This window comes from Labeo rohita, chromosome 6 (genome assembly GCF_022985175.1).
Source record: "Labeo rohita strain BAU-BD-2019 chromosome 6, IGBB_LRoh.1.0, whole genome shotgun sequence".
Lineage (NCBI taxonomy): Eukaryota > Metazoa > Chordata > Actinopteri > Cypriniformes > Cyprinidae > Labeo > Labeo rohita.
The window spans coordinates 30,586,317-30,611,072 of record NC_066874.1 but is presented as its reverse complement, the minus strand read 5'-3'; the positions used below and the strand labels follow the sequence as shown (position 1 = coordinate 30,611,072).

General features: G+C 35.3%; 1 protein-coding gene across 1 annotated transcript in view; it reads left to right on the top strand.

Moving 5' to 3' along the window:
• Positions 1 to 4,318: 4,318 nt before the first annotated feature.
• The window catches only part of raly (RALY heterogeneous nuclear ribonucleoprotein), a 98,715-nt gene continuing 78,277 nt past the window's right edge, over positions 4,319 to 24,756 (top strand). The window contains exons 1-2 of the mRNA XM_051112430.1: positions 4,319 to 4,399; positions 9,697 to 9,781. The gene's annotated coding sequence lies outside the window, so the exon portion shown is untranslated. The remainder of the gene's footprint in view (positions 4,400 to 9,696; positions 9,782 to 24,756) is intronic.

Below are 24,756 nucleotides of genomic sequence, written 5' to 3'. Positions count from 1 at the left end.
CAAACAATACGCTGAATTAAAAGGACAGTTCACCCAAAAATGTCATTGATGCCCAAGGAAGGTAGTAAGGACATCATTAAAATGGTCCATGTGACATCAGTGGATCAGCTGTAATGAAGCTACGAGAATACATTTAGTGTAAAGAAAATAAAAATAAATAACAATAATGACTTCAACAATTTCTTCTCTGCTGTCTTCTCTGTCGTGATAGTATTTGATGCATTCTTGTAGCTTAAAATTTAGGTTGAATCACTGATGTCACATGGACTATTTTAACGATGTCCTAACTACCTTTCTGGGCCTTGAATGTGGTAGTTGCATTGCTGTCTATGCAGGGTCAGAAAGCTCTCAGATTTCATCAAAAATATCTTAATTTGTGTTGCATAGATGAACAAATTTATTTTTGGTTTGGAATGACATGAGGGTGAGTAATTAATAACAAAATTGTATTTTTTTTAATTCCTTTAACCATTTTGTAAAATGTCCATCGTCTTATTTTGTTCTGTTTGTTTTTTTCATGTTCTTACTTGTCCTCAGAGCACAAAAGAACCTGCAGAGCAAGCCTGGACATCTGGCATTTTCTCAAACCGTCTTCACCTCCATCACACTATCCGCCTCGTGTTTGACGATGTGCTAACACATGATCTCCGGGTGCTGTGGCATCATCCGACCTTTCGTTTTTCTACATGCCCAAGATTGTCCTCATTTAAAAGGTCCCTCAGTGTTGACTTGAGGTGTTCAGTGCAGCGTCCAAGAATTATTTAGACTCCCGATTCGTCAATATGTTTACAGTCAATGAGGGGCTGTATTAGTTAACGGCTGGCAATCGCTCTACATAATTACCTCTGGATTGACGAGTTAAAATGACCAAATTAGCATTGGATATTTCCACCTGAATTTTTACACAAGAACAATGTAAGAGGAAGCATCGCTGTCATGCTATTGACAGTCCGGACCTCTCTCAGCCGGTAATATTCAGTAGAGTAATGTGGCCATTTATTTCTCTGCAAAAATGTCAAACACCCTCCCAAACATTGTGTATTTATGATTCTGGCCTTCAGGCTGAGTTTCAGGGCTACAGCCACCTCAGGTTTTTGTGTTACCCAAGTTGTTGCCTTTGAAATAGTGTAAAAGCATTAGAATTGCCTTTGTGACTGATGACTGACTGGAAGAAAAGGAGTTGGAAACAACATCCAAAGCAAAATTCTTTCTTTGTCTTCTTTTTGTAATGGTCTCTTTTACAGGCGGGCATAAAATCGAGGCTCTTTTTGATATTGTTATGGTGTTTTCTCAGAGGACCTGTGTGGCATTTAGCTTGTGTTTCTTTTGCATCGCATTTGAAATAAGCAAATCACAGTGCAACAAATCCACACAGATATCCAGCCTTTTGTCTAGACCAGTCAGTTTTAATAGGATCTCTTCTTCAGGGCTTTTTTCCCCGTTAACAGGATTCAACAAATCTTGAGAGCACTATGGAGAGAGTTAAACTCTCAAGGGATGGTGTGAAGCTGTGAATTTGGAGGAGTTTCAACTGGAGCAGATGTGCAAGGACTAATGTGCGTTATTGATGCTTGGATTTTTTTTTCTCTCTCCGCTGCTCTTCTGTCTTGGGGTAGGTTGTTTCCTAAATCCTCATTCAGTTGTTTTCTCACTTACTGGCTTTCTTGTTTCTTTTTCTACTCCGTCGCACTTGCCGTTTTCCTCCCACACTCCCTCAAAGTGTCACCTGTGCCTCTCACCTCCTGTGTTATCATTAATAGTGGCGTATCTATATTTGTTCGCCCTGATAAATTTTTACTTCCCTCTGAGGAATTGAATTAAAATCTCGAGCTTTCAGTTTAATTTTATCTTGTAGCTCTGGGCTCAAGGCTAAGCTGTTGCTTGCACACAGTATGATGTCTCCATCACAACGTAAACAAAAAAATAGATGTGAAATGGGCGCATAAGCCCCACGGAGATACGGTAAATACCCGAGAAAAACATCTCGGTAATCCTTGCCCTAAGTGTCGCTGTCTGGCATTGTCTCATATCTTTGAGAGAAGCATGGCTGCCTGAGTGTGTAGTGCTGTGTGTATGCGTATGTGTTGTGTGAGGTGAACTTTTGATATACATTTTTTCCTAAGAAACTATATAATAGATATAAATGCAGTTTGTAATCTCTCAAGATATTTGATGTGCACGCAAATGACCCAACTATTTTCGGAGTCAGAGGTAATCTGACATTGCTTGCATGCAATGAAATGAGCTGTAGCTACAAACTGAAATTATACATAAAGTTGCATATAATACCATAGACCTTAATGTTTTTAACACTGCCATACACCATTGGTGCCATTGGTGGTTTGATGAAGAACCTTTAACATCTATGGAAGCTTTCCATTGCACAAAAGGTTTGTTAGTGGTAGAAAAAAAAAATTAAAATGTTCTTTACTCTAACAGAAGAAATTATTCTTTCAAAAATGGTTCTTTTATGGAATTTCTGCATACAAAAACCCTCTTTGGCATTATTATTTGACATGTTTTTTGCAGTATTGGTGTATTATTTTACAAAATATAAAAAAAAAAAAAAAATACAGGATGTTTGTGCAACATTAATGACAACATGCTGAAATGGTTGACATTATTGTGTGAAGGTTGTCACAATGCCGTCAAAATATTTTTACCACGGTTCTGAACCATTAATTAAAATTCTACTAAAGTTACCTGGACAACCACTGTACAACATGTACACATCACGGTCCTGAAGTGAAGCTCAGATGTCAGACTTTTCTGACATTACAGATATAAATATAATATGTTTGTTGGGTTTGAGCACAGGACAGCAGCGCTATAGGAATACTTGACAGACTGTTGAATTATTAACATGGTCAATTGCGTGCCAGCTCAACTCGCCATGTAAAATAAAACATGGTAACAACAACAACGCACTAAAAATAAACTGGTGTAGAAACACTTTTCACTCAAAAATTTCTAGTAAATTACCTCACAGTTGTATTTTCAGTTGTAGCCTATAGAGGGTTTGCACTTTTTGGTCAGTTACCTGGATGTGCGGCCATATTGGCGATACTCATCAGTCTATCTAAACAACAGCATTGCATGGTTAATGTACTACTGAATATGTTCTTCTCAAGCTGCTAAATCACATAGAGAAGGACTTTTTAAGCAGAAAAGGACACAATATTTTGACAAGCTGAAGTTAATACATGGTAAAGATACATACTAGCAGTATAAATAAAGATATTAGTCTAATATTTCACCTACCTGACAGGAAATGATAAGAATAAACACTAATGTTGTCAAGTTTCTTGCCCTGGAAATCCTGCCCTGGTGAAAAAAACAGCATATGCTGGTAGGTATGTTTTGATGCTGGGATGCTGGTTCAGTATGTTTTGATGCTGGTTTAAGCTGGTCCTTTGCTGGTATATGCTGGTCGTGTTGCTGGTCAAGGACCAGCATAAACCAGCAAAGGACCAGCATAAACCAGCTAAAGACCAGCATAAACCAGCAAAGGACCAGCATAAACCAGCTAAAGACCAGCATAAACCAGCAAAGGACCAACATAAACCAGCAAAGGACCAGCATAAACCAGCTAAAGACCAGCATAAACCAGCAAAGGACCAGCTTAAACCAGCAAAGGACCAGCATAAACCAGCTAAAGACCAGCATAAACCAGCAAAGGACCCGCATAAACCAGCTAAAGACCAGCATAAACCAGCAAAGGACCAGCATAAACCAGCAAAGGACCAGCATAAACCAGCTAAAGACCAGCATAAACCAGCAAAGGACCAGCTTAAACCAGCAAAGGACCATCTTAAACCAGCAAAGGACCAGCATAAACCAGCAAAAGGACCAGCATAAACCAGCTAAAGACCAGCATTTGTTGTAACTATAATGCTCCAAATGTTTTTCCCTGTCCGACTGATTAGTACAGTCCAAAACATGACAATAATTGACATTTTCAGCAGCAATAATTAGCAAAATATGTGAGTTTAGTTCAGTTCCAGTGGCATTGTTTACATTCAGTGTGGCCGATTGATGACGCGTCGTGAAAACAGCAATAAACAAAAATAAAACAGCTTTTCTATAAGGCTCCTGTGGCTGAATTATTCATCTCATGTGGGTAAACATAATTTCTCAAAAATACTTTTCCTTACTTAGCCACGAAACTTTTTAATTAGCAAATTACTGAGTTTAATTACAAAATTACGGAGTGCACCTTTAAGCAGACAGATTGTGTGTCTCCCCCTGCGCAGTCGCAATGGTTTGCTCCACACCAGCGCTGTTTATACCGTTGAACCGCTGCTTTTCTCAGTCATTGCGCCGCTGACAGCTCCTCCTCACACTCTCTCACTCTCTCTTGTTGCTCTTTCCACATTTTTGCTCTCTGACATTTTCACCGGTGAGTACTTTCTTCTTATTTTCTCTTGTCTTCATCTTTACCTCTTTTCTACGTCCTCTTTTGATTTGGGATGTGCTTGCATTTTGTTCTTCAACTGACAGCCGGTTTTTAATGTTTTACCTTCTTGGAGAGGGGGAACGTCAGGTTTTGGTTAACTTTGGTTAACGTGAGACAGCTCTTGAGTATACTAGTTTCTTTATTTTGTACAATATCCTGTAAAGGAGCAAGTGGACACGATTTTGTTTTGCTTTTACATTTTTTTTCGTTCTTTGTATTTATCAGTTGGACATTTACATTGTTCCTGATGAATTACATCAATGAGAAAAACATTTTTCTTTTTATTTTCTGTTTTGAAAGAACAGTTGTGTTTCAAAGTTGTGGAGAGATTTTTCTTTTTTTTTTTTTTTTTTTTTAAATTGATCAAAATGATATTTTTTTGTGTGAGGACTGATGTGATGTTTGTGTTTTGGAGCGCTTGTCAATGCAGCGCAGCGCTCGATTCTCCACTGCAGATCCTGCGAACATTTAAACACGTCTGGACTGTTGAATAACACCCTAGATCTGCTATTCCACCGCAGTTACCCATGTTATGCTACTGAGACACCGAGACACAGATGTGGACAGATACCTTGACTTGTTTTAGTTTACTGGGGTGTGTTTTCCAGGGTCATTCATTCTACAAAACGTGTCTTTTTGAAATGGTGGTAAAAGTAAATATCTAATGATCTGTCAGATATAGATTATAGTTACTGCATGCTTTTATAAAAGTGACAGATTTGAAGTTTCTTTAAAAGAACTGTGTGGAGAAACAGGTCTGGATACAGAGAAAATTTTGTTGATAGTGTCAAGTTTTCCATTGATAGAGACAATGTTTACATATATTGGCACTTAAGGACACCAAAGACACCCTATTTGTGGAATGACCCTCCAAGCATGTTGTGAAATTGCTTCTGTGATTTCCTGGCTGTGTCTCAAAACCTAGTGAGCTGTCTACTTAGGCAGCATTTTAGGGCATCTGCAGCATAGCTGACTGGAAACATGTTTGATGCTAAAAAGGCAGTCAAGGTGGACCACCTTGGTTTAGCCAGTCTGTTATGCTGGTCTCGTACTAAGTCTGGTATTCTTGCGAGTCAGCTGTAGCTTTTTAATTACATCTAATTACAAGAGCAACAGTTTGATCTGTAGAAGATGCAACTGGACTAATAAGTGTTTGTGATGTGATGGTTGGAAATGCAATGCCACTGAACTAAAATAAAAAATATTCAGAACTCATCTAAGGTTATGTTTGTTGGTCATGTCTAGACTGAAAGAGCGTGAGTGAAAATGTTTTGCTGATGAAATGACGTGTGATAGAGAATATTGGATAATGGATATATCTGCCCACTTGCCACTCTATCTGCCACAATTTGGAGGTCATGGCAAACAAGTCAAATGTCTTCTCCTGTCTCTTTTTTTAATTTAATGCTTCTCGTCTCTACATACAGACATACATGCAATTACATGCTTCTTTTGAAAGTCCTCCATGACTCCATATGGTCTTCAGTGCATGCACTTTTACTTTAAAATTGTTCTTGCCAGTATGTGGCCAGGTATAGATTTTAGTATTAAGAAAAGCATACAGTTTGACCTTCCAAACACAGTGAAGCACTTTAAGCCATTTGTTCGTACTTTTTCTACAGTAATGCTTTGTATTACTCATGCCCTTCAATTTATGTGCTTCTATTTTTATTTATGAAAGAGTTTGAAGGACTTATTCTGTTTACTGCCGTACCATTAAAGGAATACACCGGGATATGCACAGCTTAATGATTTTGTCATTAAATAACAAAGAATATTCTTATAAGGCAGAGACGTGACTTCGTGACTGGGGTGATTTTTTTGTTGCTGTTGTTTATATCGGTTGGTCCATTATGGTCTTTCTCGGCTTGTACTGCCGTTAGCTTATCTAGGGCATTAGTTGCCTACCTCAAGGACAGCCAACTCAAGTTGACCACTTACAGCTACTGAATTCAAATAACACACTGCAGCGCCAGCACTAAAATTGAAGCTTTATGAAATAATGGGTCCATGCATTAAAATTAATTTGCACATTAGGACAAAATCAAGAACGTTTGTGTGTATGAAAGCCTGTAAAATATTTGCATATGCCAAAACAAACGAGGATACTCTTTACATTGTTATCCAAAGCATATTTTTCAGAATTGTGCAAGTGAATAATCTAGGGAGAAGACAATGCAAAAAGAGGTGCTAGCATCAGATTTTAATGATCTAGTGGTTAGTGATTCATTCAGAAACTTCACACTTGTCAAAAGGTGGTTTTCTATTGCTATTAATTATTTCCTAACTTCTAGAAATGTGCATATTGTTAAGGTCATATGCTGTGTCTTGTGATTTCCCAATGTTCAAGATACTAACTATAACCCTGCTTTAAGTAGTTAGCACCACTGAAGTGACATTGACATGGCATTCGGATATATTTGGATTAGCTTGCAGCTTTGTCATGAAAAGTTCAGATATTATTAGTCATTGTACTGTATTCTTCCATCACAAGCCAGTGGCAAAAATTACTTTAAGCCAGCTAAATGTCAGGAATATTAAAATCTCATGGGTATTTTTATGTTTTCAAACTTTTTCACATTCAGGCTGTGCTCATATTTTGTGAAATATCAAAAATTAAAAAGGCTTATCAGACTAATTAATTCGTTTGGTCAAATCGAGCATCATAAATTAGAAATTTAGATTGCATGTACATGAAAGTTTAATGAGTAAATTGGCAGTTGTGCTGTTAACACACTGTAGGTCTCTGTGGTATGTAATGAATTCAGTCAGTTAGTCAGAGGAAATCATAACCTCGTTTACACACACACACACACACACACACACACACCATAGTGCTTCTGTAGTTACTTGTGGATCTAAAGCATTACTGGCAGCACTTTTTCAAATGATGTTGTAAAAATGCATGTAATTTTAACAGAAAATAATCTCAAAGCATTGGTTTATGTATATTATGGTCAAATATTTTTACATTTGTGACCTTGGTCCACCAAACCAGTCATAAGGGTCAGATTTTTAAAATTGAGATTTATACATCATCTGAAACCTTTCACTGATGTATGGTTTGTTAGGATAGAACAATTTTTGGCAGAGCTACAACTATTTGAAAATCTGAACTCTGAGGGTGCAAAAAAATCAAAATATTGAGAAAATCGCCTTTAAAGTTGTCCAAATAAAGTTCTTAGCAATGCATATTACTAATCGAAAATTAAGTTTTGATATATTTGCAGTAGGAAATTTACAAAATATCTTCATGGAACATGATCTTTATTTAATATCCTAATGATTTTTGGCATAAAAGAAAAATAATTTTGATGCATACAATGTATTGTTGGCTATTGCTACAAATATACCCATGCTACTTATGAAAAGTTTTGTGGTCCAGAGTCACGTTTGTAAAAATTAATGTAAAACTTACATTTGTTTAGATCATAAATTGTCTACAATGAAGTATTTTTTGTGCATTTTATGTTCTTTAGTTAAAGTTTATTGTTGTTGTTTTTATTATTTACAGTAACTTACAGATTTCTTTGGGTTTATATATGTGACCCTGGACCACAAACCCAGTCGTAAATAGCACAGGTATATTTGTAGCAATAGCCAAAAATATATTGCATTGGTTAAAATAATCAATTTTTCTTTTTTGCAAAAAATCATTAGGATATTAAGCAAAGATCATGTTCCATTAAGATATTTTGTAAATTTCCTACAGTAAATATATCAAAGCCTAATTTTTGATTAGAATATGCATTGCTAAGAAGTTCATTTGGACAACTTCAAAGGTGATTTTCTCAATATTTGGATTTTTTTGCACCTTCGGATTCCAGATTTTCAAATAGTTGTATATCGACCAAATATTGTTGTATCTTAACAAACCATACATCAGTGGAAAACTTATTTATTCGGCTCTCAGATGATACATAAATCCCAATTTTAAAAAAAATTGACCTTTATGACTGGTTTTGTGGTCCATTGTCACATATAATATAATTTCATGCCTAATACAGTATGTAGCATGTAATTTATTTATTTTAAGAATTTTTAAGAATTAGGCTATTTGATCCTAGACATTTGGCATTTTAACGCCAGTGTTTGATGTGGTGTAAAGTTTCTTTTTCAGTTAATGTTTCTGAGTGATGTTTTGGGGAGGATGTGTGGCATGTCTATCAGTGCTTATTGCAGCAGGGGGCAGTGGCTGAGTGGACGGGATATTGTATGACTGGAATGCTCCTCAAATGTCAGTGGCTGCCGCCACCCAAACAACTAATCCCACGATAAAGCCCCTGCGACACATTCAGAATTAAACATCAGAACTGTGCTTAGACTGATCGTCCTCCACTCGACTCTCCATTTGGCCGGCCTTGATGTGCAAACAGGCTTATGTTTGTCAGCATCTTCATGATTGAAATGATGGAATATCTCAAGTTACTCACAAGTTATGCTGTCAATGGAAGTTTCCATTAAGCGTCACTGCTGAAGAGAAGGCTTACAGTATGATGAGGGTCAAGAGTGAGTTATTGAGTTTTGAAATGAAAATATCACATTTTTCTCAAATTAAACTTCCACTAGTAAATTAAAATCGCTATGCACTATTGGAGATCAAATTTCATCATGCATTATTATTAGTCATACTGTACAGCCCTTAAAATTAAGCTTCCAAAAGTGTTTTCGTTCAGTGGTGCCATAGAAGAAACATTTTTTTGCGTTCCCCAAAGAACGCTTCAGAACCTTTTTACACTTAAGGTTAAATATAAAGGTTCAATGGTTCCATGAAGAAAAGGTTCTTTATAATGGAAAAAGGTTTATAAAATGTTCTTCAAAATGGTTCTTTAAAGAACAGTTTACTGAAGGTTCTTTGGGGAACCAAAAATGGTTCTTCTATGGCATCACTGCAAAAACACCCCTTTGGAGCCTTTATTTTTAAGAGTGTAGTTTGAGGAACATTTAAAAAATGTGAAGAACTGTGAAGAATGTGTTATTTCCACTATAAAAAGCGTTTTGTGAATATTAAAGGTTCTTTATGGATCCAGAGATGCCAAAGAACCCTAGAAACTGCATAACAGCATGATTTAAAAACACACACACACAAAAACACCTATGACATTGAGGCAGTGAAGGTTGCACCAGGAAGCACCTCTCATTTTTTCCTCTGAAAATGAAAAGATGTCTTACTCTTATGCACTCATGTTCAGCTACTGAAATCCTGCTACTATAAGTATTTGCTTTGTTTTAAACCACAGGATCCCTCACGCACTCCAGGTCACAAGCACTGGGACCAAGCAGTATATCCGCATCCGTCTCCTGGTCACAGAAGAGATCTGAGAGGTATGTGCAACTTCGGTTCCCAAGCCTGAGTCTCTACAAACAGATTTAGTGGCGTTTGATCTGAGCGGAGGTGTGAAAGCTCAGTGTTTATACTGACAAATGTTAACAGGGCTTTTGTGCAGAACTCTCATTGGGCGCAAAGCAGCACACATGTTCTCTGCAAACACTGAGAGGGGATTTTAAAGCCACTGCAGGTTTTTACACACACATAAGGGCTGGGTCACACAGAACGTTCCCCTGCGTGGCTTTTTAATTGTCTTTGACTATTGCGCTGTTTCGGAGTGGTTTCTCTTGCATGAGCATCACGTTTGTAAAAAAATGCATCTCAAGACCTTTCTGCAATTGGATGCTAATGTGCGGCGTCCCATGTTTCCCAAACACATCCTGTAACACAGCCTCTAGTATACTGTTATAAACTGGTTTGATGTAACTTTTAGGGAGTTTTGATCTTGTGGTCATGAATGTGACTTTTCTGGGCCTGGGTCTCAAAAGAAAAATCTTGTTCTCTACACTTAACTAAATTTGAAAGGCGGCAATAAATGTGGAATTTTCCCACTTTTTGTACTTTAAAATAGACATCTTGGTTTTGAATTGACATGATTTGGCCTAAATCAGGGCCAAAGCAACAACCCAAAAAATGAAAATTCGCTGAAAAAATGTACTCACTGTCAGGCCATCCGAGATGTAGAAGAATTTGTTTCTTTATGGAAACAGATGGAGAAGTGTAGCATTACATCATTTGCTCACCAATGGATCCTCTGCAGTAAATGGGTGCCGTCAGAATGAGAGTCCAAACAGCTGATAAAAACATCACAATAATCCACAAGTAATCCACACCACTCCAGTCCATCTATCATGAAATCTGTCTTCTAACTGTTGCTTCTGGCTAAAATTTTTTGTCTGATTCAGGAGAGAAATATGCACAAATAAAGCACTGTTAACAAGCAAAAATAGTTCTAAATAAATATGTTGGTGGATGCCATTTTGGTGTAAGAGGGCAACAGGGGATGGATTTTTCACTGGGAGAAGTGTTATTATGGATTATGGACAAGTATTTTGCCCAGAAGAAATTATTTAAAGTTAAAACGCCTTAATGATGGATTTGTTTCTTACAAACACACAGCTGTTCACTTTAGATGACATTAAGTGATGGACTGGAGTGGTGTGGATTACTTGTGGATTATTGTGATGTTTTTATCAGCTGTTTGGACTCTCACCCATTCACTGCAGAAGATCTATTGGTGAGCAAGTGATGCTACATTTCTCCATAAGAAATAAACTAATCTACATCTTGGATGATCTGAGAGGCAGTACATTTTCAGAAAAAAAAAAAAAATGGGGGGGTGGACTACTTTAAAAATGTGAAAGGCATTAAATATCAGAAAACCAGACTGCGCAAATCATTTGCAGACAGAAGTTGTTTCTCTTTGACTAAAAGTGCTCTTTGCAAAGCCTAGGGCTTTCACAGAGACAGGTGTTATTTCTCAGGACACCTATTTCAGTGATATCTGTCGAATACCGTAATAAGCACATTTTATATGTGTTATTAAAAAACATTGCTTACAGCACCTTTAAAGTTTAATAGCCAAGAAATAAGGAAAGAAATATCACAGATGAGATCTCTAATATTTCAGTTGTTTCACCTAGACTCTGGACAGAGATTAAAAGCAATGCAAATGTAGAGTGTTGCTAAAGTCTCCTCCTTTGAGACGTTTCCCGTCTAAAGACTCCCCTAGAGTATCAAAAGAGATCATAATAAGTGCTCAGATTACCAAATTCAGTTATCAGATATGAACTTTGAAGACTTGTCTGAGCTATGCTAGCTGTTTAGTATTACTGTCTCATTTATATCGAGGCCTTTTTTTCTTTATGTCTCTTGAGAAATTTTTAAAAAAGGCACCTGAGACGAAGTTGATAATGAAATTAATTATAATAGAATTCCTAAACTTCTGTTTTTACCTCTAAGCAAGTTGGAGAGTTTTGTTTTAATAATACCGCATGCATATACTTTTATAAACTGCGTATATTAAGTCAAAAAGAGTCTTTTTGTGTATGAGATTTTGTGTTTATCACATCTGTGTAATATCTGTAAATTTGGAGCAAATTAAATTTTGATCTTTTCAATGCCTGTATATAAAATCACTCCTCATTCAGTCACTAAACAGCAAACAATCTTGCAATCTGGGGAATATGATTTGCAAATTTGTTTTGAATGTGGGTGGGCTGAGTATTTTTAGACGAACTGAACTAAATGTGTTTGGCATGAAAGTCTTGAATGAGCATTAATTAGAGGAAGCACTGCAACAAGGTCGGCCTCGGTTTGGCGTTTTAGACAAGAATGTCTGCAACGAGGATCTTGATGAAAATGTTTTGAATAGTAAATGTGCATCAGAGATGTGGCGAGCAGATCCCGGTAGTGATTCGAGCATCTCTCTCTAATCAGCGCTAGCTAAGAAAGGGCATGTGAATTATAGATACACCTCTGTGAAAATTTCATGAAAATGTTATTCATGCGTTCAGATATGTCAAACACCGACCGCAACATTGGCCAGGGAGCATGGCGAATCCTGCTTACTGAGAAAGAGAGAGGAGGTTAAAGGAAACTGTGCACCGCTACACTTTAAGTTAAATTAGCAGTGTGAATTCAGTCATATCTACAGAAGAAAAGACAACAAGTTCTTTTGAAGTCAATTTTTCTGAGCTATTTCCATCACCTGCCTCACCAGGACCGCAATTAGACTCATGCTTTGCCAATCAGACACAATTATGTGCGTTCAGTAAAAGCACATTTTTTAGAGTAAGAACTAAATGAGCTTGCAGTGAATATATCTGATGTGTTTCATGGAAATGAGTAAGCTTTTTCTTGAAACTCAACCCACATGCCCAGAGGTTAAATTGGGAGTTGGGAAGTGGGTGAAAGCATTATTATTATTGCAATTTTGCGGTCAGTGGGATATTTTCCAAAATTAATACCTTTTTTTCAACAGGGATGCATTAAATTGACAGTAAAGCCATTTATAATGTTACAAAAGATGTCAGTTTTCAAATAAATGCTGTTTTTTTTCTTAACTTTCTAGTCTTTGACGTCATAGAAATAAATTACATTTTAAAGCATATCAAACTGAAATGTATTAATACTAAAACTAAATATTTCACAATATTAGTTTTTTTTATTAAATAAATGCAGCCTTGGTGAGCATAAGAGACTAATTAAAAGTAAATTATGACAAAAATCATAATTGTTGATTATTCCCTTGAAATTCCCTTGAATGATGTTTTGAATAGCTTTATACAATTGTTTTATACCAACTACCATATCGTTTTTTATAATTTCTTCTTTAAATATGAAAAAAGTAACATTTGAAAAATTAAAACAATGAGGAAAAAAAACCTGTAGGAAAAATACTCTCTCTCTCTTTCTCTCTCTCTCTCTCTCTCTCTCTCTCACTCACTCTCACTCTCTCTCTCTCTCTCTCACACACACACACACACACACACACATCTTAAGAAAGCAGAATAATGTAAGTGGATTTTTTTTTGTAATTGTGCCTTTGAACAATAACATAATTGTGGCATCTGGAATTGAAATCACGATTAGAAATTCGATTAATTGTGCAGTCCTAGTGTATAGGGGCGGGTGATCTGAACACGTATCTTATATCACGATATGAGTAATTTTATTTCACAGTAATGATATATATCACAATATAGTTATTTTTTGCTTTAAATAAGGTCTTTATGATGTCAAAATACCATAAAGAAACCATAGAAATTCTATAATTCTTGTCACCAGTGTCATTATTGCAAAAAATCCTAAAAAAAAAAAACTCACAACAACAGTCTGCAATTAAGAATAAGGAACTCATTACTAGCAATAGCAATGGAACAAATAAATAAGACATGCTACATATATTGTATAAAGCAATTAAATATATAAAAACACTGCATATACTTCACAGTGTAGAATAAATATCTTATTCTTATTATTAAAGTTACAAAAGTGATTTAGTGAAGAGCAGTGAGAGATTTTCTCTCTTTTGTTGTTTGATTAACATGAATGACAGACAGCAGGAATATTAGACTGCTGTCAGTTTAAGAGCTGGCCGGATCCAATATAGCCCACTGTTACACATGTGTTTTCTTTCTCAGCTGTTTGCTTTGACTTAAGTCCTAAATTACTGTGGAGAAATTTAAGACCTAAATTTACAAGGATATTTCCAAAGACGGGCATTTTGACACATACAAGTGTGTTTATTTGACTTTTCAAAGCTCATAAAGCAGCAAAAATGACTTCAAAACAAGAAATTAGTTCTCTTTTGCTGCTGATTGCATTTCAACAGCTTAAAATCACTTGTTTTTAAATCATGATGCTTAAATGTTTAGGGTGTTAATGTATAGGGTGTTTATAGTAAATTAGTGTACTTTTTGCATTGAAATGAATGGCGAAACGTGCCACTTTAGTACGCTACAAACATTTGTTAGAAAACAAATAACCCTCCCTTAAAGGCAAAATCAAATAACCACCCATATGTAATCAATATACAAATGCTACTCAGGTCTATATGGTATATATGTTGACTTGGCACAGTTTAACCCCAGCCTGCGGCTTTTTTACAGAAGTGGTCTTGTTCATTGTACAAAGCTCATGACAGTGGTCAATATTGCTAGATGAGGAGTAGGGCCTACATTCATGTGATGGATGAAAATCTAGTGAGCTTTAAGCCAAGTCATCTGTTTATTATATATTGCTGTGTGTTTTTCTATCAATAATAAATGTTCTTCTCCTGCAGTATTTGCTGAAAGGAATATTTTCTATATAAGAAGGCCTGACCCCTGCCATGAGTTATGGGTTAATTTAGGCTTCCTCTGTGTGTGTTGTGATGTATTACACAAACGCCGCAGCCCCGCTATCTCTCACTCTTTGCACCAGCTTGTCTAAAAAAAAAAACAAACAAAAAAAAACACAGAAAACACACAAAAATTCTAATGAAATATTAAACATTCTGGCACCTAAGGGAAAATGCTCCAAGAGTTAGACTTTATAATAAGGACATAATTTTTGCAAATATTTGCTGTGTTCTTGTGTAATATTCTTGCTCATTTCAATTCCAAATCACTTTTACTTTTGTTTTACGAACCGAAGTTCTCCAAGACATCAGAGGTATCTTGTATTCAGTACAAGATGTGTACTATACTAAGTCTCACATCCATTTCTGCTTAAAATTACCTCAACTAAACCTCTTTACCAGTCAGCAGCTATTATACAAATCAACAACATGTCTTGCAAATCAAGCGTTTCATCTTTGTGAACATGTTGGTTTTGTTGCTAAGAAATGTGGTTTATTGTATGAAGCAAAATACCATAAATGTTTTCATATTATATCATGCTATGCATACACAGTCGACATTAGTATTTTTTTTATCTTTGCCTGTAAGTCTACTGCTTCTTAGGGTCCAATAATCTCACACGAGTTTCAGATCTCAGTGTGAGCTCAGATAGTTCTCACCAAATTATATCATAAAGCTATAGCTCTGTACTCTTACTGTACTGTGCATCAGCAGTTGACCCATTTGTTTCTATTTGTATTTCTCCCAAGAATAATCAAAGACAAATTGATATTTTAATAAAACTAAATGAAGTGAAAACTCAATTAAGGTTAAACAGTAAGCCTCTTTTCCTGAGCTATAAAAGAGCAACCTCTGCACAACAACACTGTGCACATGCAACAATCGCTTATATAACATTTAACAAATGCTAAAAGCTGTGATTACATTTGGCGTGATGCAATTGTGATGTATTTTCCATGCTTTATCTTGCTTAGTAAATGCATTACTGCCAAGCTCTGCTGGTGCACATTGGTGTCAGGTTCTATAGTTCATGAGTTGTTGCTCGTACCCCCAGGGGTCAAGCTTTTGAATTAATGAAGGAACCCTTTGCTGCTACAGTATGATGTCTGACAAGACTTTTCCCACTGCGTGCCAAAGATCTTCAGCTTCTTGCTGCTGCTTTTCAGCTCTTAAAACTGTAAATCAGATATGTGGTCAATATTATGTTTTTTGACTAAGGAGCTAATTATTGTGAAAATGCGGCAAAAAATAAAAATTTGTAATAGTATTTCAAAATATACAGACAGATGGTTGATATATATTACTTACATTTCCTCCTACATTTTAAGATAAAAAATAGGCCAGTTTTTTTTAAAACAATTAAACAATTGACAACCACACATGGTTGTATATCAGGCTTATACCTCTTCAAAAGGTCATCCCTCTGATGCAGCATCTGATCCAGCCCTGCATTTATTTGATCCAAGGAACAAAAAAAAACAGTAAAATTTGGAAATATTTTTACTATTTAAAATAACTCTTTTCTATTTGAATGTATTTTAAAAAGTAATTTATTCCTGTGATTTCATAGCTGAATTTCACAGTCACATGATCCTTCAGAAATCATTCTAATATTCTGATTTGATAAATAGAAAGAAACAACATTTATCTGAAATAGAAATAACATTATTTACAATTAACAATTTAAAGCATTCTTGCTAAAAAAAAATAAAATTAATAATAAATAAATAAATGCATTTTATAAGCTTTTGAATGGTATAATGTTACAAAAGCTTTTATTTCAGATAAATGCTGATCTTTGGATCTTTGTTTATCAAAGAATCCTGAAAAAATGTACTCAACTGTTTTAAATATTGATAATAATAAATGTTTCTTGAACAGCAAATTCAGCATCATAGAATGATTTATGAAGGATCATGTGACACTGAAGCCTGGAGTAACGATGCTGAAAATTTAGCTTTGATCACAGGAAAAAATTACATTTTAAAATAGAAATCAGTTATTTTAAATAGTAAAAATATTTCACAATATTCCTGTTTTTGCTGTATTTTAGATTAAATAAATGCAGGCTTGATCAGCAGAAGAGAATTCTTTAAAAAACATAAAACTTTTGACTGATAGCGTAGGTTGGAAAGGCTGAGGTACAGCAGTTAAAACACAGTGCTTCAATGCTGAGTCTTGGTTTATCTGTTTTTGACTGACTTTTTGCTGGCACAGCCCAAGTCATATCCCATCATGCCTTTCTTCTCGTCATTGTGTCATCTTGTCTGAACCGATTTGGCAAAGAATGGAGCATTACAAGCTTTTATCGTGCGTCAGATAAAAGCTCGCTTTGCCATCTACAGTATCGAACATGTTGGAAGCCCACTGTTGTCAGTCAGCTTCAGCAGGGCTCAGAAGTACACAAGCCCTCCATTTTCTCCAATATCTCTGGCTCAGGCCTAATCAGGCATGACTGATCCCTGAATCATTTACAAGAGGAACCGTTCCATCGCATAGCGTTCTGTTTTTTCGCCCGCTTGAATCCGCCAACAAACAACACGCACGGATCAAGAAAGACCCCTGAAAGCCTCACATCCACTTCAAGAGCTGCTTATGTGGTCTTGGGTAAGAAAAGATGCATCAGTGTTCAATCCTCGTCTTTGGCACATACATTCATTTCAGGCTATTCACCAGATGAGAGACATATTGAGCTTTAAAATCTCTTCTCTTCAGGAAGGTGAACCCGGCGACTTCACATCTCAGACTTCGCTGTGCTCTGTCTGGTTGTTAACCAGGAGACTTACAGGGTCATTCCTCTTCTGCAGTTCTTTTTGAAGTCTGTACCTCATAAATATTTAATATGCGTTTGTTGAAATTTAAGTATTTCATTAAAACGGTATATCAAACTTTCAGGAATATGATCTGGCCAAGCTCAGACACTTAAAATTTGTAATTAATAAAGTTTAATTGACTGAACTTGTCCAGAGCATATTTTTAATATTAATGTGTTATTTGAGTAGTGAAGTAGTCTTACTCCGCTGTAAATGTACTTTTCGAGTGTCTGTACTTTATCAGAGTGTTTTCTTTAGAAAACTTTGCTTCACGACATTCCAAAGCATAACATTGTACTTTTACTGCCCTACGTTTTATATTAATTATCATTTAATACTTAATTACATTAGAAATCAATTACACATCACACCCCTTTGGACTGTTTGTGTTGGTTTCTCCCTTCTGTGCCCATATATGGTTTTCCCTGTTCCTGTCCTTGTCATATCATTAGCACCCATATATAAGTTGTATTCAGTTCAGTGTTGTTTGCCCAATCTTAAAATTGTGTTGGTGTGTGATTCCCTGCCCTTCCTGTCTGGATTTACCGATTGTGGATTTTATTAAAGACTTATTGTTATATTTCGTCTTTGTGCGGTTCCACACACAACCGTGACAGAACTTTCTTGCTTCTACTCAAGTGAGTACAAGAAAGTACTACATTTTTAAAGTTCTTGCGTATTAAAGGTAAAACAAACAACAACTTTTATTTATGCAATGTAGTGCAGTAAAAATTATGACATTATGCTTTGGAATGTAGTGAAGCAAAGTTTTCTAAAAAAAAAAAAAAAAAATACTGCAGATACTTTTTAAAGTTATTTGAGTAAAGTAAAAATACTTAACTACTGTCCACCTCTAACATTAACATTAAGTAATACAAAAATATGACTGATTCTAGTCAGTCTGGTTAAAGTTTAATTATGGCTTGATTATTTACACACTATAGCAAGAACCATTTTTTAAAAAACAAAAGAGACAGGAAAAACTTATTTAGCAATTAAAACAGTATTTGCCAGAAAAAAATTTGATTAGAGAAAGACCAACTGAATTGCCTGTTTTTAACATTTAAAAGCTATTCTTTTAAAAAAAAATAAGTTCATTTTCGTCTCTAAAAATATGAATTTAATATTTTATCCATTACATTTAGCCATGCATGATGAGGACATCATAAATGAACAGAATAATAGGGACAGTCCATCTGTGCTTTGTCTGACCAGGGTAGTTCTCATTAGGTTTCAGTGGGTAAAAAGTGTGCAATTATGAACTGATAGTACAAAATGTATAATTTTGAGTAAACTGGCTATCTGCAATCCAATCATAAATTGATTTAGGAATAGCACATTACATCAGTGCAGGAAAAAAAAAAACATTTCCCTCTGTCCTCGGGTATAGTGTGTAATCCTGGAAGAGAATGAATGAGTTTGTGGTGCTGTCCTGTTATCACTACTGGCTGTATCTGATAGGAAAATCACCACTTAATGGGAAGATAATGTGTCAATTAATTCTCTCTTAATGACAGCGGAAAAAGGTGAAAAGAATAGAAGATAATTGTGTTACTTTGGGCTCCGCTCCTTTATCCTTGGCAGAGACATCCAGTTTGTGCGTTTCTGCTGCTGTAGAGTGCTGTTACTCAGATACACCTGTTGATTTATTTTCTTGTTCATTCATTCCTTAATAAAAGCTTTAGTAAATACCAGAGGCACGTCTAGTTGCTGTTCAATCGGTTAAAGCAGTGTATCCTTGTTTTAAGTTTTAAAGGGACAGTTCACCTAAAAATAAAAATTATTACCCCATATACTGTGCAAAAGACTTAGGCCACTAGTATTTTCATCAGCTAAAAAATGGTTTAAAGTCAGTTAAAGTCGGTCTTTTGCTGTAGTGTGTCAGTAGGAAATATCAGATTACATTTCCAAACATTCATTTTGCCATTAATCGTAATAATCCAGTGAGATTTTTGTTTGCACAAGGAGTCTGACAACAGCGAGTGCTCTGCACAGAGATCTGATCTCATGTGACAAAATCTCCAGGATGCTTCAAGAAACCTACCTGCAAAGCTGCAGCGCTGTTAAAAGTTTTAGGCACTTGTGTAAAAATGCTGTAAAATGAGGATGCTGTCATAAATAGATTTTCTTTATCAATTACCTTCTATTAACTAAATGAAATCAACATTTGGTGCGACCATTCTTTGCGTTTACAGCAGCTTTTGCCCTAGGTGCACTTGTGCAAAATTTTTCAGGTAGCTTTGCAGGTAGGTCTCTTGAAGCATCTTGGAGACATTGCCACAATTCTTCTGGATTTACTCTGTTTCAGTTTGTTCTGTGTCTTCATGTCATTCCAGGAAGACTGGATGATGATGAGATTAGATCAGTGTGGAGCACTGGCTGTTGTCAGACTCCTTGTGCAAACAAAAATCTCACTAGATTACAATTAATGGCAAACAGAATGTTTGGAAATGTAAACCGATATTTTTTTACTGACACACTACAGCAAAAGATAGAAATAACTTACTTTAAACCATTTTTTAGCTGGTGAAAATACTAGTGGCCTAAAACTTTTGCACAGTACTGTACATGCTAGGTGTATATGACTTTCTTCTTTCAGACGAATACAGTCGGAGTTATATTTAAAAAAATGTCCTGGCTCTTTCAAGCTTTATAATGGCAGTGAATGGGTGTTGAGATTTCGAAGTCCTAAAAGAGAGCATCCATCCATCATAAAAAGTGCTCCGCGCGGCTCTGGGAGTTAATAAAGGCCTTCTGAAGTAAATCGATTCGTTTGTGTAAAATATTCATATTATTCATCATTCACATGAACGCGCATGACAGTTAACAAAAGCTAGAGATTATGGTGTATAAAGTTTTAAATATGGATATTTTTCTTACACAAACGCATCATTTCACTTTAGAAGACCTTTATTAACCACCCGGAGTCGTGTGGAATATTTTTTTATGATGGATGGATCCAGTTAATTTTGCTTCAGACATCCATTAACATTCATTCACTGCCATTATAAAGCTTGGAATAACCAGGACATTTTTTGGTGTAACTCTAATTGTATTTGTCTGAAAGAAGAAAGTCATATTCACCTAAGATGGCTTGAGGGTGAGTAAATCATGGTTTAATTAATTTTTTGATGAACTATCCTTTTACTAGTGTTAATTTTCTGACAAAATGATTTTATGACAAAAAATATTTGTTGAGACTAAGATGAGGTGACGGCGACATCATTAAACACAATTTGTGACTGGAATATGAAAAATGGTTGATGAAAAAATGTAAGACTAAAATGTATTTTAAAATGATATATAATATAAAACTCCCTATAGCCAAATCTGTATTTTCTTTAACGAAAAAGAGGAGAAAAATGTAGAAGTTTTCAGGCTTAGGGTTGCCAGATGCCAAGAGTTTAAATCCCCATATTAGGACTGGTTTCTTAAAATAACACTGTTTTCTGCTCAAGGTTTTACTTAATCTTTCCAACCTGGCAACTGAATGCATATGCATGGTATTACCTAAAGTTTATATTAAGCAATGCATGAAGAAGAAAATAAACATTGACAAACATGTAATTGGAGTTTAGAAATCTCCACTGAGATTTTCTCCTCAAATGCAAGTGTAATACAGCCAGCCTGTCTTCTTTTACACGGTCATTTGCACTGTTTTGCACTGCATAAATCTGCCATCAACCTTAATAATAAAACCAATTCAAGCTGTAATAAATTTCAAACATGGCTCTTGACTATATTGTTTGTGATTGTGGCTGCCGAATAGTATTTTTAGTTGTTGTTTTAATAGAAAAACATGAATAAAATTTGGAATTAATATTAGGAATTTCACAGTTTTGGCTTGTGAGAGCTTTTGAGTTTCACCAGTTTTTAAAATGTGAAAATGAGTGTAATTTATGGTAATTAAAAAAAAAATCAGAAAACTGCATGAGTTGACTTTATTTGTGCTTTATCTGTGCAGTGAATTTCTCGAATAAATAGTCATAAATCATAATCACGACTTTATTTTGAGAAAAGTAATTGTGGTTATTAGTTTCATTGAAGAAAACTTGACTGAAATTCCCAGTAAAGTTTGAAAGTGTCTAAAAACAGATCTAAGTATCGATTGTTTTTTATTACGTGACGGTTCTCCTCTTAATTTACGCATAAGGTGGACCACGGTCGATAGGTCTTGAGCTTTATGGACGCAGAAACGGTCTCTCCGTGTAATTATTCAGTTCTTTTCCTCTTGAATAGATGATTGGTTACTTGACCCTCAGAGGTCTCCGTTCCGAGTGGTTCCTTGAAAAGCGTCCTTGCAAATGAGGCTCACGATTAGCACAGCCTTCCACGCATCAAAATGCACAGTGAATAAGAGAGCTGAAATTGAATTTGATTCAATTTTTATTAAAAAAAAAAATTAGTTTGGAAATTCAATATCCACTCGCATAAAATGGCTGAAGGTAAAGCTTCAGAACTAGTCAAAGGGAATTTCGTGTTAGATGTTAATATGATTATTAAAGCTTAAGACTTTGAGTCTGTCCGCCTTTTGAATTTGTACAAGCTTAGAGATGTAAAGATGGGATGTTAATGACATTTCTCTACATTCCTCGCTCGAGTTAATTACCATCGGTTACAAATAGCGATCCTTCACCTTATGAAATCACTTCGGCGTCTTTGAACGCTCGCTGTAGTCCTTTGATTCCCACCGCTGTTATTCAGATTCATTTTTGACTAGATAGAAGTTTCTGCATAAAATCGTAACATCTCGGCAGAGCATATTTTCAGTCTGGCTTTTAACATGATAAATCTGAGTGTAATCCAGCTAGCACATCTTGTACCCTACAGCATTTACACTTAGCCTCTTTTAATGAGTGTCTCTAAGGGTTTCCACTAATCCTGGTTAATCTCTTTTAATGGTGTGATGTATCCAATAACCAATTCAGCCTGCAGGACCGGATAGCCAGAGGGTCTGCATACTGGACCGCAAACATGAGGAGGAACTTTGGTGAAATCTGAGGCATGTACTTTGCATTCACAGCTTCCGTTTGGGGGAAATCATTAATGTGCATTGAAAACGAGCTTGGAGAAGGTGGATAGTCCTGATAGACATGAATATGGCATGCATTAGATATCCATTTTAGATGCTGAGATGTTATAAAAGCAGCATTTTGGTTGGTGCACTGGTCCTTCATTCTTTATCCATGAACGCTACTGTACTAGACGTCTCCAGCGTCCAAAAAAGCTCTGAATTGGCTGTGAAGTGCATGAATTACAGATGTTTTCACTCGGTCTCGTTCGACTGTCTCTGATGATATGTCAGCGCACATTTCTCCTGTCAAGCCTTCTGTTGCTCAATTAAGTCCTTAAGTCAGGATGTCAGGCATTCCTCCACTGAACCTTTTAAGCATTGAATGACACTTGGAGACGACTTGGCACGTATTCTTGATACCATAATTGATAGGCGCTGCATGTATGAAGACACCTTTGAAAAATAATGAGCAAAATTGTTCATGTCAGACGCTTTATTTAGCGGTTCCTCACACCCTTTTTAGTAGCTCCAATTGAGATATCACTGCCGTCATTCATACTGTTCCTGTGACTCGGGCTGAAGTCGAAAATGCAATCTTGACCCATTTATAAACTCTTGTCAACTGAAAACCCACAGTTGGCTTCGCTTATAGGCTATTTTGGCTTTGCTAATGAAGCACGAGGCCCTGGAGGGGCTGTATTATCGTGTATGTTCTGCGCGTTGTTATTGAGCGTGAATTTGATAACTGAGTCATAAATTTAAATTAGACTTTATGGAAATCAACATCTAAGTGACGGATTCAGAACAGTGCCTCGTTGCTTTTCTCCTCAGATCTCAGTCCCACACTTAAAAATAAAGGTTTTAGGAAAGAGTTAACAGTCTGACGCCTGGAGAATGTTTTTACTTTTATACCATGCCATTGCAGAACCTTTTTGGTCTATGGTACTTAAAAAAAAAAAAAAAAAAAAAAAAAAAACATTTATGAAGCTTTTTTTTCTTCTTCTTGCATTGTATATTTCATATATTTATATATACACACACACTTGGTATCCCAAATTATGCATCATCCCAAATTATGAATAATTACAATTTAAAATAATAATACAAATATATATATATAATACAGTCATGTTTTTTCATTGTGCATTCCAATTAATCTCAATCAAACTGCAGCTGGGTTATTTTGATTAGGTAAAAAATAACAAAAACACAATAAAAACATAACATAATAAAAAAAAATATTACAGTTATCTGTAATTAAAAAAATATATATATATATATAGATAGATAGATAGATAGATAGTTTTTTTAAATTATTTGTATTTTAATATTTATATAATATTTATGTCATTTATTAATTATTATTCTATTTATTAGTTTATTATTTATTTTGTTTATTTTACATAATTTATTTAAGTATTAAAATTTATAGTAAATTGTATTTGTGTAATTAGATAATAGTAAGATATATGGACACACTGCAGTGATATTTAATTTATATATACACTTTTTTTATTCTAATTATATATTACTATTATTATTATTTTACATTTTAATGATTTGTTATTAAATTAATATTTATATAATAATATATTTTTTTAATTATTAGTTTGTTTATTAGTTTATTATTAATTATTATTATTATTTTACATAATATATATTTTTTTATTTTATTTAGTTTTTACATATATACTGTATATGGTTTAATCATCATTCATTTTTGCATCCAAAAATGCAATGTATGTTTTATTTGTATTATTATTATTATTATTATTATTATTTGCTCATTGTTTTTTTTTTTTTTGTTTTTTTGCATTAAATATCCATGTTAATGAATGACAAAAATGGTTCCTGCTTAGCAAGTGTGTCTTTGCTGAAAGAGTGAGATCAACAAGAGTACATGCAAATTGACATCTGGATTTTTTTTTCTCCCAGTAGATAGTTAGGGTGACCTTGACACTGACTGTATGAGGAGGAACTATTGTGCCAATGACCATTCAGCAATTTCCAAGCGTTCGGATCAGCTAGAATACTCAAAAACAGTTCGCATCAGATTAGAGGGGCACAGTGATCCAGACGAGTCCCGGTGGCAAGTTCCGACACTAAAATGTCACAGGCCAAGGGGTTCAGAAATGTGGACGGTGATGTATTTTTAGGCCAGCGAGTCAGAATTAGCACTTTCCTTCAGCAAGATGTGAAAGTACACAGCCGCTGATAAGAGACTGCACTTGCTGCACTCTATGTGGGCTTTTATGTGTTTTATTGTCAATTATGTTTGATGGAAAGCCAGGTATATAGTC